Raw genomic sequence first — 15,675 nt, forward strand, 5'->3', positions numbered from 1 at the left:
CCAAGGAACTTGAAGCTCTCAACCTGTTCCACTACAGCCCCGTCGATGAGAATAGGGGCGTGCTCAGTCCTCTTTTTTTCCCTGTAGTCCACAATCATCTCCTTTGTCTTGGTCACATTAAGGGAGAGGTTGTTATTCTGGCACCACATGGCCAGGTCTCTGACCTCCTCCCTATAGGCTGTCTCATCGTTGTCGGTGATCAGGCCTACCACTGTTTTGTCGTCGGCAAACTTAATGATGGTGTTGGAGTCGTGCCTGGCCATGCAGTCATGGGTGAACAGGGAGTACAGGAGGGGACTGAGCACGCACCCCTGAGGGGCCCCCGTGTTGAGGATCAGTTTGGCAGATGTGTTGTTACCTACCCTTACCACCTGGGGGTCAGGAAGTCCAGGGTCCAGTTGCAGAGGGAGGTGTTTAGTCCCAGGATCCTTAGCTTAGTGATGAGCTTTGAGGGCACTATGGTGTTGAATGCTGAGCTGTAGTCAATGAATAGCATTCTCACATAGGTGTTCCTCTTGTCCAGGTGGGAAAGGGCAGTGTGGAGTGCAATAGAGATTGCATCATCTGTGGATCTGTTGGAGCGATATGCAAATTGGAGTGGGTCTAGGTTTTCTGGGATAATGGTGTTGATGTGAGCCATGACCAGCCTTTAAAGCACTTCATGGCTACAGACGTCAGTGCTACGGGTCGGTAGTCATTTAGGCAGGTTATCTTAGTGTCCTTGGGCATGGGGACTATGTTGGTCTGCTTGAAACATGTTGGTATTACAGACTTAGTCAGGGACATGTTGAAAATGTCAGTGAAGACACTTGCCAGTTGGTCAGCACATGCTCGGAGTACACGTCCTGGTAATCCATCTGGCCCTGCGGCCTTGTGAATGTTGACCTGCTTAAAAGTCTTACTCACATCGGCTACGGAGAGCGTGATCACATAGTCATCCGGAACAGCTGGTGCTCTCATGCATGCTTCAGTGTTGCTTGCCTCGAAGCGAGCATAGAAGTGGTTTAGCTCGTCTGGTAGGCTTGTGTCACTGGGAAGTTCCATTTGTAGTCTGTAATAATTTTCAAGCCCTGCCACATCCGACGAGTGTCAGAGCCGGTGTAGTACGATTCAATCTTAGTCCTATATTGACTCTTTGCCTGTTTGATGGTTCGTTGGAGGTCATAGCGGGATTTCTTATAAGCGTCTGGGTTAGAGTCCCGCTCCTTGAAAGTGGCAGCTCTACCCTTTAGCTCAGTGCGGATGTTTCCTGTAATCCATGGCTTCTGATTGGGGTATGTACGTACGGTCACTGTGGGGACGACATCGATGCACTTATTGATGAAGCCAGTGACTGATGTGGTGTACTCCTCAATGCTATCTGAAGAATCCCGGAACATGTTCCAGTCTGTGCTAGCAAAACAGTGCTGTATCTTAGCATCTGCGTCATCTGACCAGTTTTTTATTAACCGAGTCACTGGTGCTTCCTGCTTTAGTTGTTGCTTATAAGCAGGAATCAGGAGGATAGAGTTATGGTCAGATTTGCCAAATGGAGGGCGAGGGAGAGCTTTGTATGTGTCTCTGTGTGTGGAGTAAAGGTGGTCTAGAGTTTTTTTTTCCTCTGGTTGCAAATTTAACATGCTGGTAGAAATGAGGTAGAACGGATTTAAGTTTCCCTGCATTAAAGTCCCCAGCCACTAGGAACACCCCTACAAGCTCAGTGGGAGACACACACACACACACACACACACTCACACACCAGTCGGAGACATATGGTCACCACTCACTGTAGGTCGCTGGGAAAATCACCACTGAAGCAGCACACAGATGAGGGTTGTGTGTGTGTGTGTTTGTGTGTGTGTGTGTTGGGGGGGGAGTGCGTGTGTGTGTGTGCGTGTGTGCATGCGTGTGCTTTTGTGCATGTGTGTGCAGTATGGTGGAAACAAATTAATAGCATTGGGATTGAATCTAACAGAGGCCGTTAGAGTAACATGGATATGTTTACTATTATAACAAAACCAGGGAGATATACTGTTGAAGTCGGAAGTTTACATACACTTAGTTTGGAGTCATTAAAACTTGTTTTTCAACCACTCCACAAATGTCTTGTTAACAAACTATAGTTTTGGCAAGTCGGTTAGGACATCTACTTTGTGCATGACACAAGTAATTTTTCCAACAATTGTTTACAGACAGATTATTTCACTTATAATTCACTGTATCACAATTCCAGTGGGTCAGAAGTTTACATAAATTAAGTTGACTGTGCCTTTAAACAGCTTGGAAGCTTCTGATAGGTTAATTGACATCATTTGAGTCAATTGGAGGTGTACCTGTGGATGTATTTCAAGGCCTACCTTCAAACTCAGTGCCTCTTTGCTTGACATCATGGGAATATCAAAAGAAATCAGCCAAGACCTCAGAAAAAGAATGGTAGACCTCCACAAGTCTGGTTCATCCTTGGGAGCAATTTCCAAACGCCTGAAGGTACCACTTTCATCTGTACAAACAATAGTACGCAAGTATAAACACCATGGGACCACGCAGCCGTCATACCGCTCAAGAAGGAGACGCGTTCTGTCTCCTAGAGATGAACGTACTTTGGTGCAAAAAGTGCAAATCAATCCCAGAACAACAGCAAAGGACCTTGTGAAGATGCTGGAGGAAACAGGTACAAATGTATCTACAGTAAAAACGAGTCCAATATCGACATAACCAGAAAGGCCGCTCAGCAAGGAAGAAGCCAACGCTCCAAAACCGGCATAAAAAAGCCAGACTACGGTTTGAAACTGCACATGGGGACAAAGATCGTACTTTTTGGAGAAATGTCCTCTGGTCTGATGAAACAAAAATAGAACTGTTTGGCAATAATGACCATCATTATGTTTCAAGGAAAAAAGGCGGTAGAGCACGGGGGTGGCAGCATCATGCTGTGGGGGTGCTTTGCTGCAGGAGTGACTGGTGCACTTCACAAAATAGATGGCATCATGAGGAAGGAATATTATGTGGATATATTGAAGCACAATCTCAAGACATCAGTCAGGAAGTTAAAGCTTGGTCGCAAATGGGTCTTCCAAATGGACAATGACCCCAAGCATACTTCCAAAGTTTTAGCAAAATGGCTTAAGGACAACAAAGTCAAAGTATTGGAGTGGTCATCACAAAGCCCTGACCTCAACCCTATAGAAAATGTGTGGGCAGAACTGAAAAAGAGTGTGCGAGCAAGGAGGCCTACAAACCTGACTCAGTCACACGAGCTCTGTCAGGAGGAATGGGCCAAAATTCACCCAACTTATTGTGGGAAGCTTGTGGAAGGCTACCCGAAACGTTTGACCCAAGTTAAACAATTTAAAGGCAACGCTACCAAATACTAATTGAGTGCATGTAAACTTCTGACCCACTGGGAATGTGATGAAATAAATAAAAGCTGAAATAAATCATTCTCTCTACTATTATTCTGACATTTCACATTCTTAAAATAAAGTGGTGATCCTAACTGACCTAAGACAGGGGATTTTTACTAGGATTAAATGTCAGGAATTGTGAAAAACTGAGTTTAAATGTATTTGGCTAAGGTGTATGTAAACATCCGACTTCAACTGTATGCTGCAAGAAAATACATTATGATAATTGAGATGCATGGTGTAATTGTTCTAAATAATCATGGCATCTAATCATTTGTAATGCAGATTGATTTGAGAAAACTAATGATCTCATTTAAAAAGGGAGACACATCCAATGTTGATCAGCTCACAACAGTCACATTGCATGGGAGGCTGTTGATTGGATCCTAACTGACAGATGCGATATCAACACTGGAATGGACCATAATTAACACGATGATTTAATTTTGCTTCAAATCCTAAGGGGAAAGGAAAATGAGTGGAGGAAATGTTCTTTATTCTCATTGTCTTTCTTCCTGGTATGGCAGGGTTTTAATTGTCTTGCCTTGCCTTAGCTGTGTGAGTCCTTTATAACCCCCCTCCCCCCTCCTCTGGAATATGAGTCTACTGTAATTGCAAATTGAGTCAGCAAGAAAGACGTGCAAACACTACAAAGGTTTAATTTTCAATTTCCAACTGTTCATGCAGGTTCCAAATGTGAGGGGCATTTTAAGGAAGGAACCGTTTAACGAGGGTAACATTCACTCTGAAGGAACCGTTTACCGTGGATAAAATTCACTCTGAAGGAACCGTTTAACGAGGGTAACATTCACTCTGAAGGAACCGTTTACCGTGGGTAACATTCACTCTGAAGGAACCGTTTAACAAGGGTAACATTCACTCTGAAGGAACCGTTTACCGTGGGTAACATTCACTCTGAAGGAACCATTTACTGTGGGTAACATTCACTCTGAAGGAACCGTTTAACGAGGGTAACATTCACTCTGAAGGAACCATTAAACGAGGGTAACATTCACTCTGAAGGAACCATTTATCAAGGGTAGCATTCACTTTCAAATAACTGTTTAATGAGGGTAACATTAACTTTCAAATAACCGTTTAATGAGGGTAACATTCACTCTGAAGGAACCGTTTAACAAGGGTAACATTTACTCTGAAGGAACCATTTAATGAGGAAGTTAATTGTCTAGCTGTATGAACTTGAACATGACTGACTCATTAGGAGGCTACCCACTGGGCAAAAACTGGTTGAATCAACGTTGTTTCCACGTCATTTCAAACCCAACAAAATACATGTGATGATGTTGAATTAACGTGGAAAACGGATTGGATTTGCAAACAGTCATCTATCTATGTAAGGGCATTTCGTAATTTTTTCGCCCTAACTTTTAACCTAAATCCAATACATTGGTGACATTTGTTGTTGATTTCACCTTGAATTCACGTTAGTTGACAACTCAACCAAACGTAAATCTCTAACTAGATGTTGAACTGACATCTGAGCAGTCCATTGGTTAGCTAGCTAGCAGCTCTCTAGGTTGTGTCCCGAATAGCACCCTATGCCCTATTATGTGCACCCCATAGTACTCTGGTCAAAAGTAGAGCACTTTATAGGGAAACGGGTGCCATTTGGAACAAAGCCTATGTTCCTGTAACAAGAAAACAAAATGGTGCTCCTGGACACAACAGGTTCTATTGTGACTTCAGAGACAGGCTTCCTGTACAGCACTGTCTAAACAAGGCTTATTGCTTTGGTTACCTTGTGAGAGGTATGCTGAAGGAGCCATACAGTCACTCAACATGGTTTTTCCATCTCAACTTCTCTCTTTCTCTCTCTTTCTCTCTATTTCTCTCCCTCTCTCCCTCTCTCTTTTTCTCTTGCTCTCCCTTTCGCTCTCTCTCCATCCCCCTCTCTCCCCCTCTCTCTCCCTCCCTCTCTCTCTCCCTCTTTCTCTCTTGCTCTCTCTTTCCATTCCACTTTTCTCCACTCTCTCCAAACTACTGCTCCTCACACCAGCCCTTGCCACTTGAGTGAGAACATAGTGGTGCAGGGCTCGACAAGAGCCTCTTATTTCAGCAGAGGATGGAAACATTTAACAAAGGGCGAGCTGCTGGGAGGTGGGCACACACATGCACGCACACACACACACACACACACACACACACACACACACACACACACACACACACACACACACACACACACACACACCCACACATACTGTGAACAGGCCAGGATCTCTTTGCATTAATCAGCATGTTTCACCAAGTCAGAGAGAACATATAAAAGAGGGCCATCTGGTGGAAGCCAACACAATGTGACGTATTGACATGTCTATTTGTCTATTCCACTCAGGAGGATCCAAAATATGCATTGAGGATTTAATCAAAGCAACTTTTGTAGTTTGTGCATGGATCAGTGGGTTTCTCCATTGGGCTTTACTCACAGACTAATATGCCAAATTAATCCTCTGATTTAAATGGATTGAGTTGGTCTGTTTTCGTGAATAGACTTGTCTTATAAAATATTCCGGAGTGCACCGGACTGGTGCTTCTAAATGACATTCTAATCATTGCCTCCACCTTCTAGTTCTGGGACTATAGAATGGATCCCTCCGTTGCGTTCCATTCCAACAGAATCACTTCAGTGTTAATGTATGAGTGAAAGGCTGTTCCTGTATGTATATATTAGAGTGCAATAGAAACTCTCGTTTGCAACTGTTGGACACCCTAGATCAGTTAGATGCAGGCAAGAGTGTGCAAGACGGTAATGAATGTGTCACCTTGATTATAAAAAAATTACTCACGACCTGTGCACCTATGTTGTAAACTTTCATTCATAGAAAAGGTTGCAGCAAACTTATGGTAGGTATAGGAAAAATGTGAGTATCATATAGTAGCCTAAACCTATCAATATTACATTGAGCTGGGTGAGTGGAATATGAATGACAGTCATCCAATATGCTGTAATAGATACAAGGCCATGTTCATAAAAAAAATGTGCATCCTCCCTCATCTTAAACGGCACCGACCGCCACTGGCGTACATTACAGTCTCTCTCTCACCAGGCACCCCTGTCTGTCTCAGCCCATTTAGATACCGCCGAACACTGTAGCTGCGACTGAACGTTGTAGCTGATACTGAACGCTGTAGCTGCTCATGAACGCTGTAGCTAATACTGAATGCTGTAGCAGCTACTGAACGCTGTAGCTGCTACTGAATGCTGTGTAGCTTCTACTGAATGCTGTAGCTGCTACTGAACGCTGTAGCTGCTACTGAATGCTGTGTAGTTGCTACTGTATGCTGTAGCTGCTACTGAACGCTGTAGCTGCTACTGAACGCTGTGTAGCTGTTACTGAACGCTGTAGCTGCTACTGAACGCTGTGTAGCTGCTACTGAACGCTGTTTAGCTGTTATTGAACACTGTAGCTACTCATGAACGCTGTAGCTGCTACTGAATGCTGTAGCTGCTACTGAACGCTGTGTAGCTGCTACTGAATGCTGTGTAGCTGCTACTGAACGCTGTTTAGCTGCTACTGAACGCTGTTTAGCTGTTACTGAATGCTGTGTAGCTGCTACTGTTTAGCTGCTACTGTTTAGCTGCTAGCTGCTACTGAACACTGTAGCTACTCATGAACGATGTAGCTGCTACTGAATGCTGTAGCTGCTACTGAACGCTGTAGCTGCTACTGAATGCTGTGTAGCTGCTACTGTATGCTGTAGCTGCTACTGAATGCTGTAGCTGCTACTGAATGCTGTGTAGCTGTTACTGAATGCTGTAGCTGCTACTGAACACTGTTTAGCTGCTACTGAACGCTGTTTAGCTGCTACTGAACGCCGTGTAGCTGCTACTGAATGCTGATTAGCTGCTACTGAACACTGTAGCTACTACTGAATGCTGTTCAGAGTGCTTGCTAATGTGAGGGTCCACTGAGCCACATAATAAGAAACAACTGAGTGATAATGATCTTCCACTGGAGGAGAGAAAAAACAATATAATCGCCATAATATGTTATTCCATTCCGTCTTATTGTGCTGCTGCCTTTGTCTTAGAAGAAGAAAAATGTTTTGTTGTCCATTAACTTGCAGGGAACGAAAATGTGTCTTTATGCTCACAACCCATCTTATACCTCGATATACTATAAAGATCATATGGTATAATTAATTATTTGTAATGATATGCTATATATTGTATCACTCTGGTCTCTTTGGCAGTCTGCAGAGGCCAACAGACAGTCATTTGGTTCTTGAGGAATTTGAATGGGTTCTGTGGAAGGTGGGTTGTGTACATCTGACTGGCATATTAATCTGATTCATATTGATTAGGATCAACGTTGTAATATCAGGTTCACTTTACAGACTGGAGCCTAGGGTTATAATGAGATTCTTAATAATTCGTTACAGTTCTACTGTGGTGGACAGTATGATCAAATGGAGGTGGTCAGATTACATAGGCCATGTCTTGATTGAAAAGCTTTGAATCACCAATGGTTTTAATTTGGTTAAATGTTCTCACGCCTTCATCTTAGTGTGTCTTTTAAAGTAATTGCTTCAGAACAACAGGGTTTCATTTTCTGAGATGAGCAAGCGTTTAATAAATGATCTGTGAATGTAAATTAATATAAATCCATTTATGGCAATGTACATTGAATCATGGTAAAGGCTGGTAACATGTGTTGGAGCAGCAGGCCTCCGTGAACTTGGGGCATATCGCTACTTTACAGAAAAGTCTGCAGAGATTTTGACTAGACAATGAAACTGGGTTTGTGGAGCAATGGAAAGAAACATCACTATTTGCCATGGAAGAGGTATGTTGAAACCCCCTAGCCTTGCCGACAGCACCCCAGCAGCCTGACAAACATCTGAGTGGCACTCTGCATTTGAGTGTCTCTCAGAAGAAATGACAGCCTCACATACATTGTCAAGCCATCACATGTATAATTAAACATAGCAGAGATAGCTTGTCATTACTCACATACGTTAATAAGTCTATTTGCTCATAGCGGTTTCAGAAGGCCTTTTCACATTCCTTTACAGTCTTCAACGTTTGAGAGATCCTCTCTTATCACAGTATCTCGCAGGCACTAACAGCTCCAACTGTGTGACAGATCGGAAGAAGAAGACTACAGATGTAGGATCACTCTTTTGTTGCTGAGAATTTTCTGCAAAGCAGGAAATACAAACTTGTAGTGTATTTTTGAGTTTTAAAAAGGCTTTTAAAGTTTGTAATTTCCACTATTACATTTCAGACTTGATTTGCCCTAACGAAAAATGTACCAACCCCTACAAAAATGTCCATGATTTTTATCCACATAATAATTCACATTTCCTGTTGCTGCAGGATTATTTTCCCTCTGTAGTGGAGCAACTTTTCCTTCCTTTTTACCTCCTCAAACTTTAAATTGGTCATGAAAGGGACCAGCAGTCTTCTGCAATAGATATAGATCTAGCATTGTCTAGTCTGACTAGATTTAATCACTGATGTTCTATTTGATGCCCCCCTTGTCTAACGGTTTAGTTTTTTTCCTTGTTAAATCACTGGGCTGTGAAGATGGTGGTCCTCGTAAAAACCACCCAGTGATGTGTAATGATAGAGACCATCTATTACACGGCAAGCTATGGCACCTTCCTTCACTTTATGCTGACTTTTATTTGATTCTCTCATAAAGGGGGTGTTTACCTCATAACACAGAGACTGGTTTAAAACAAGATTGTTGATCTAGCAGACATCATTGGGCAAAGGAAGTAGGGTTGCAAAATTCAGGGAACTTTCAATAAATTATTTGGTTTTCCACAGTTGGAGGATTCCCAGAATCATGAGGGAATAAGCAGGATATCCGGAATCCTCCAACCAGGTGTTCTGGAAAACCAGGGAATTTATTGAAAGTTCTTGGAATTTTGCAACCCTTAAAGGAAGCAGATAGTTGTAGGCTATTGGGTGGTTGTAAACCAGCTAAGAGGGAGGACAGCTGGGTCCACTCAGAGATGTTTGATACTACTACTAAGGTAATACTACTTGGACCCTCTGTTGGGGCTACATAACATTGTTACAGTAATAACGTAACAGATGTCATAGACCAACATGGTCTCAGAGCATTTCGTATTATTCTGTACGTAAATTAGAGACTCTCCATTTAGTATGATATGTTACGTTTCGTATGGTATGTATTAATTTGTGGATGTCCAGCACCCATTTCGTATGATATGTTACGAATTACAAACCATATTAAATGTTACGAATATGCAAAACATACAATATGTTACTCATTTGTAAAACTTATGATATGTTACACATTTTAGCAAGGTGGCTAATGTTAGCTAGCTAGCTAACATTAGCTAGGCTAGGCATTAGGGTTAAGGTTAGGATTACGTTTAGGAGTTAGGTTAAAGGTTAAGGTTAGGGTTAAGGGAAAGGGAAAGGTTAGCTAAAAGGGTTAAGGTTAGTGTTAGGTGAAGGGTTAGCTAAAAGGGTTAAGGTTAGGGTTAGGGTTAGGGTTAGGGGAAGGGTTAGCTAACATGTTAAGTAGTTCAAAAGTAGTAAGTATGCTAAAGCTGTCCGTGATGAGATTCGAACTCACAACCTTCAGGTTGGTAGATGTTTTTGTTATATGCCCACCCATCCACCCCGACCAACCATCCTACTTTTGTTTTTGCCTTAAGTAACCATCTAGCTTATGTAACAATACGAAACGTAACATATCATGCTAATTTCAGTTTCTTGGATTTACGTACGGAGTAATATAAAATGCTCTGAGACCAGGTTGCATAGACAGTCATCCAGATTGATATCAAACTTATGTAATGGACCAGCACTAGGTGGTGCTAGACTACACCACCTTTTGAATTGTTACAGGAGCCAAGGGGAACTCCGAGAGCACAAACCTTCAATTGAATGAAGATTACAGAGATGTGATTCACAGTCATGAATATTTATATACTGTATAGCTTATGACACAGTCAGCACATTGACTCTTATGATGGAGGGGGTGATACATTTCTAGTGAAGTCTACCCAATAATGAAGACCTAAAAACAAGTACAGGGTGTATTATGAGGACACGAGCCTACAGTCATCCATTTTGCTGTGTCTTCAGTTCCATTGTGAGTAATGCGTTTTGGCAACATTGTTCTGAGTTGTTCTCTTTGGGAGCCTGGTCAATAAAAATATGAATTAATCTTCCTTGAAAGGAGCTGAAGGTTTTTTGTGAGATACTGTTTATATATGAGTCAATTGGCTGGCCGGTGCCTATGACAACATCTGTTAATCTTTCAGCTGAAAGAGGGAAAGAGAGGAGGAAAGGAGGGAGAGAAGTCAGCAACATTAAAGATCAAATGGATTTTAGATTGATTTAGATCATGTTCATTTGCTTCGTCCATTTCTCAAGTTGTCAGTTGCTTTGGGAAATGAGAAATAGATGACATAATGCAATCTCAACTGGTCTGTAAACATGTGCGTTCATGAGGAAATCAGTAATTTACCAATTGGCCTGACATAGACAAACCCACACTCTTCAATATGCAACGATGTTTTGTAAACTCTGAATAATGAAAAATCTAAAATATCAGTTTCTTGTCAATCTATATCTCTGAACTGTTACAGTAAACAGACTTTTTAACTCAACTGTAAAGTCTAAAAGTCAGTAAAAGGATGTTCCATTTCAAATGACCATGTTTACCACTTCAATGGAGTCATGTTTTGTAGCAATTATTGTGGCCTTTGTGTTTCGCCGATTGCACGATCAGGCTAGTAGCGAGTAAATATGGTTTTCCTTGTTCAGTTGAGCCATGGGACTTGTCAGGACATCTAGGTTGACTCATTTTCCCTGGCTTTGTAAAGACTACTGCCAGATGGGAGCCATACTTCCTTGTTCCCATCCTCAAAGGCAGGCTTTTCAAAAGGTTCATGGGAGCTATGTTACTGTGCACTGTCTATCCGAGATTGCTAAATTATTAGGTACATGGCTGCTTCTGATGATTCCTCTGTCCAAGATAAGCTGGACAATGACATTTTTTTAAATGTTATTTTACATAGGAACATACAGCCCTATTTATTTCAGCCGGAATACACTGAAGAGGAGTTGATAATGCGAGAAAAATAATTGTGAGATCAGCAAGCAGCGCCGGCAGCCTAGACCAGCTGGACCAGGAATCAGGAGGGTAAATGACAAACAAGTAAGTTGTTTTGCTGTTGGTAGCTAGCTACTGTAGCAATATAAGCAGGCAGTGTTGTTCAGTACAATTTGGTGATCGATTCGGTCATATCGGGGCTTGCTAGTACCACCACAAGCCAAGCTAGACAAGTTTAGCTAGCTAGCTGTGTTTGCTATACCTAAAATGTACTGTAGTCTAACATTATAGCTAGCTAGCTAACTAGCCTAGCTAGCCTCAGTGCCTCTCATTAGGAGCAAAACTGGAGAAGTGTTTTGATGATGATGGCGGAGAGTAAAGGAATTACTTTGGCTTGATGACTCATATTAGTCTTGGAGTAACTATACCTGTATGTTGTAGCTAGCTAGCTAACGTGTATCTGTGAGAAGTCTCATATTCTACAGCATGCTGCTACAGTAGGAATACAGACAGTACTCAACAATTTCCCATGAATGTGTAATAGCAATTCCGTCTTTCTCTCACAGACAATACCGCTTGGACACAAAGTAGTTGATGACTCTCAAGAGGAGATGTGAAAGGTCCCATATCAACAAACTCCCCTTGTAGCAAAGTGACTCCGAACACCTCACTGCACCACTCAAACACACCATATGCAAGTATTCCCTTTGTAGAACTGTAGTATTTATTATAAGCGTTAGTAGTATATTTTTATTCTACTGTATATATGTCATACATTGCCATAACTGTTCCTTCATACTTCTGTGTAAACTCACCTCGGTCTTCAGAGCAAATAAATGTTGTCTTGAATACAAGCCATGTCTACTTATTTGCTGTATTGACAGACTAATCTACTGTTTTATTAAAACATGTTTACTTGCCAACAAATGAGTTTAAATGATACACCAGCTACCTGCATCATTTTGGCAGTAAGACTGAAGCTATTCTATCCAAATGCATTTCATGAATATCACAATGAATTGATCAAGAAGTTGAAGTCAACACTTTATTGGTTTCTGATGCAGCTGGAATCACTTAGTCACTTGTCACACTTGTAAAACATATGATATAAAACAGTATGTACATATGTATAACAGCTGGCAATATCTATACCACAATGCAGTTGTGAGCATACTGGGCATTCTATATTATACTACAACATCAGTCTAACTGAATATGGATGATGTGTTGATTGAATGTTCCAGGCAGGTTATCAGCATGTTCTTCAGCTGGTGAATCTCTTCTTGTGTTGGGTAAAGGCAGCTGGTTTAGCAAGCTTTGGCACTGTGGTGATGTTGGCAGGGATGAAGGGTTTGGGGGGCTGTGACTCTGGCTCCTTCTAGACAAGCCTCTCTTACACTTTCTTCACCACCCATTGCTTCAACCTCTTGCAGAAGATTTGTTTGTACTGCAAGTCTCCTGGAAAGAAATGAAGACTGATCATGAGGATGTGTAAAACAGGAAGACTGATCACGAGGATGTTTAACCATACAATAAACCATGTTCATCTGTAAACAAAAAGTAATGTATTGTTGTGTATGAGCGACTACAGTTGTGCTGTTGAGTAGACAAGCACTGTCAACAATAGAGTGAATAGGCTAGAAGAGAATACTAACAGTCCCCTCTCCCCCATGCCAAAGAACCAACTGCAAGGATGTGGAAAAAAATCAACGTTAGACGACATGGCAACCCCATCAGTTGAGACTTCAGTTAAGTTTAGAAATCATCTGGCTGAAAGTGCTGGCTACAAACATTTTGATATTTCTCACACCAATTGGATAACATTACACCTCCACGGGGCGGTCCTCCACATCCTGAAATTGCTATGAATTCTGGATATTGTGGTTTGCTTAGAACCAGGAAATGTAGCTGGCTCGTTTCTACCGTTGAGATGCATAAATGCTCACAATTGCAGGTAGTGGGAAAATTCAAACTTTTTATGACACATGATATGTTAAAAACATATTAATGGACATACGCTACATGACCAGAAGTATGTGGACACCTTGTCGAACATCTCATTCCAAAATCATGGGTATTCATATGGAGTTGGTCCCCCCTTTGCTTCTATAACAGCCTCAAATCTTCTGGGAAGGATTTCCACTAGATGTTGGAACATTTCTGTGGGGACTTGCTTCCATTCAGCCACAAGAGCATTAATGAGGTCAGGGTGATGTTGGGTGTTTAGGCCTGGCTCGCAGTTGGCGTTCCAATTCATCCCAAAGGTGTTCGATGGGGTTGAGGTCAGGGCTCTGTGCAGGCCAGTCAAGTTCTTCCACACCAATCTCAACAAACCATTTCTGCATGGACCACGCTTTGTGCATGGGGGCATTTTCATGCTGAAACAGAAAAGGGCCATCCCCAATCTGTTGCCACAAAGTTAGAAGCACAGAATTGTTTAGAATGTTATTGTATGCTGTAGCATTGAGATTTCCCTTCACTGAAACTAAGGGGCCTAGCCCGAACCTATGCATTCGGGCAGGTAGCGTTCTCCTGACATCTGCCAAACCCAGATTTGTCCGTTGGACTGCCAGATGGGGAAGCATGATTCATCACTCCAGAGACTGCGTTTCCACTGCTCCAGAGTCCAACGGCAGCGAGCTTTACACCAGTCCATCCAATGCTTGGCATTGCGCATGGTGATCTTAGCCGAGGACAGGCGATTTTTACGCTCTATGCGCTTCAGTACCCAGTGGTCCTGTTCTGTGAGCTTGTGTGGCCTACCACTTTGCGGCTGAGCCAAAGTCGCTCCTAGACGTTTCCACTTCACAATAACAGCACTTACAGTTGACCGGGGCAGCTCTAGCAGGGCAGAAATTTGACGAACTGACTTGTTGGAAAAGTAGCATCCTATGACAGTGTCACTGAGCTCTTCAGTAAGGCCATTCTACTGCCAATGTTTGTCTATGAAGATAGCATGGCTGTGTTCTCTGGAGATTGCATGGCTGTGTTCTCTGGAGATTGCATGGCTGTGTTCTCTGGAGATTGCATGGCTGTGTTCTCTGGAGATTGCATGGCTGTGTTCTCTGGAGATTGCATGGCTGTGTGCTCGATTTTCTACACCTGTCACCAACGGATGTGGCTGAAATAGCCGAATACACTAATTTGAAGGGGTGTCCACATACAGTACTTTTGTATTATAGTGTATGTAATGAAGTAGAGCAGCGGTAAAATGTCCCTTTAACCATATGCCTATGTACCTTACACAATACCCTGTCAATTAACAACACTTGCCAATTTAAGGAGAGTGAGATGCAACATGAATACTCAACATGCCCATTATAGGTTACAAACACCAGAGGAACATACAACGCATGTCGTTGGTGTGTGGCTGGTGCACGGCTGGCACATTCATTACGTTTTAGTCATTTAGCAGACCCTCTTATCCAGAGCGACTTACAGTTAGTGAGTGCGTAAATTTTTTTCAAACTGGCCCCCCGTGGGAATCGAACCTACAACCCTGGCGTTGCAAGCGCCATACTCTACCAACTGAGCTACACAGGGCCCGACAAACGCATATTGGAATGGTCAAAGGCCAGAATCAGAGGTCACAGCCCTCCTGTTGTGTAGGTGTCCGTTAGGGAGGATGTCCACAGGACGGTGCTCTGAAAGGTTGTGACCCCACCTGCCCTACAGTCTGTTTCAGGTCATTTAGCCAATTAGAGCTCATGGTTATGCAGAGCCGAGCCAGCCGCAACTCATTAGAAGCTTCTCTTATTTTTCTCTTCTCTTCACAGGAGAGGGAAAGGATGGATGTTTGAGGACAGGCGAGGGCTGTGCCCCAAATGGCACCCTATTCCTTTTTAGTGCACTGCTTTTGACCAGAGTCCTATAGGCCCTGTTCAAAAGTAGTGCACTTTAATGGAAATAGGGGTGCCATTGGGGACGCAACTATATTAATATCAAAACAATTCATCTAGTGGCTTTATGAAAAGGCTTCTTGTTCTAATTAGCCACTGTTTTAATTGGGTTTAGGGCTGCTGCTGCGGGAGGAAACGGTTGTTAAATTATAGTGTCCTTCATCCCAAAGAGTTGAGGTAAAATACAATGTTTTGACAGTGTTTGTTTATATACAGTGGGGGAAAAAAGTATTTAGTCAGCCACCAATTGTGCAAGTTCTCCCACTTAAAAAGATGAGAGAGGCCTGTAATTTTCATCATAGGTACACGTCAACTATGACAGACAAA

This window comes from Coregonus lavaretus, assembly GCF_964263955.1.
Source record: "Coregonus lavaretus genome assembly, chromosome: 27".
NCBI classification, from domain to species: domain Eukaryota; kingdom Metazoa; phylum Chordata; class Actinopteri; order Salmoniformes; family Salmonidae; genus Coregonus; species Coregonus lavaretus.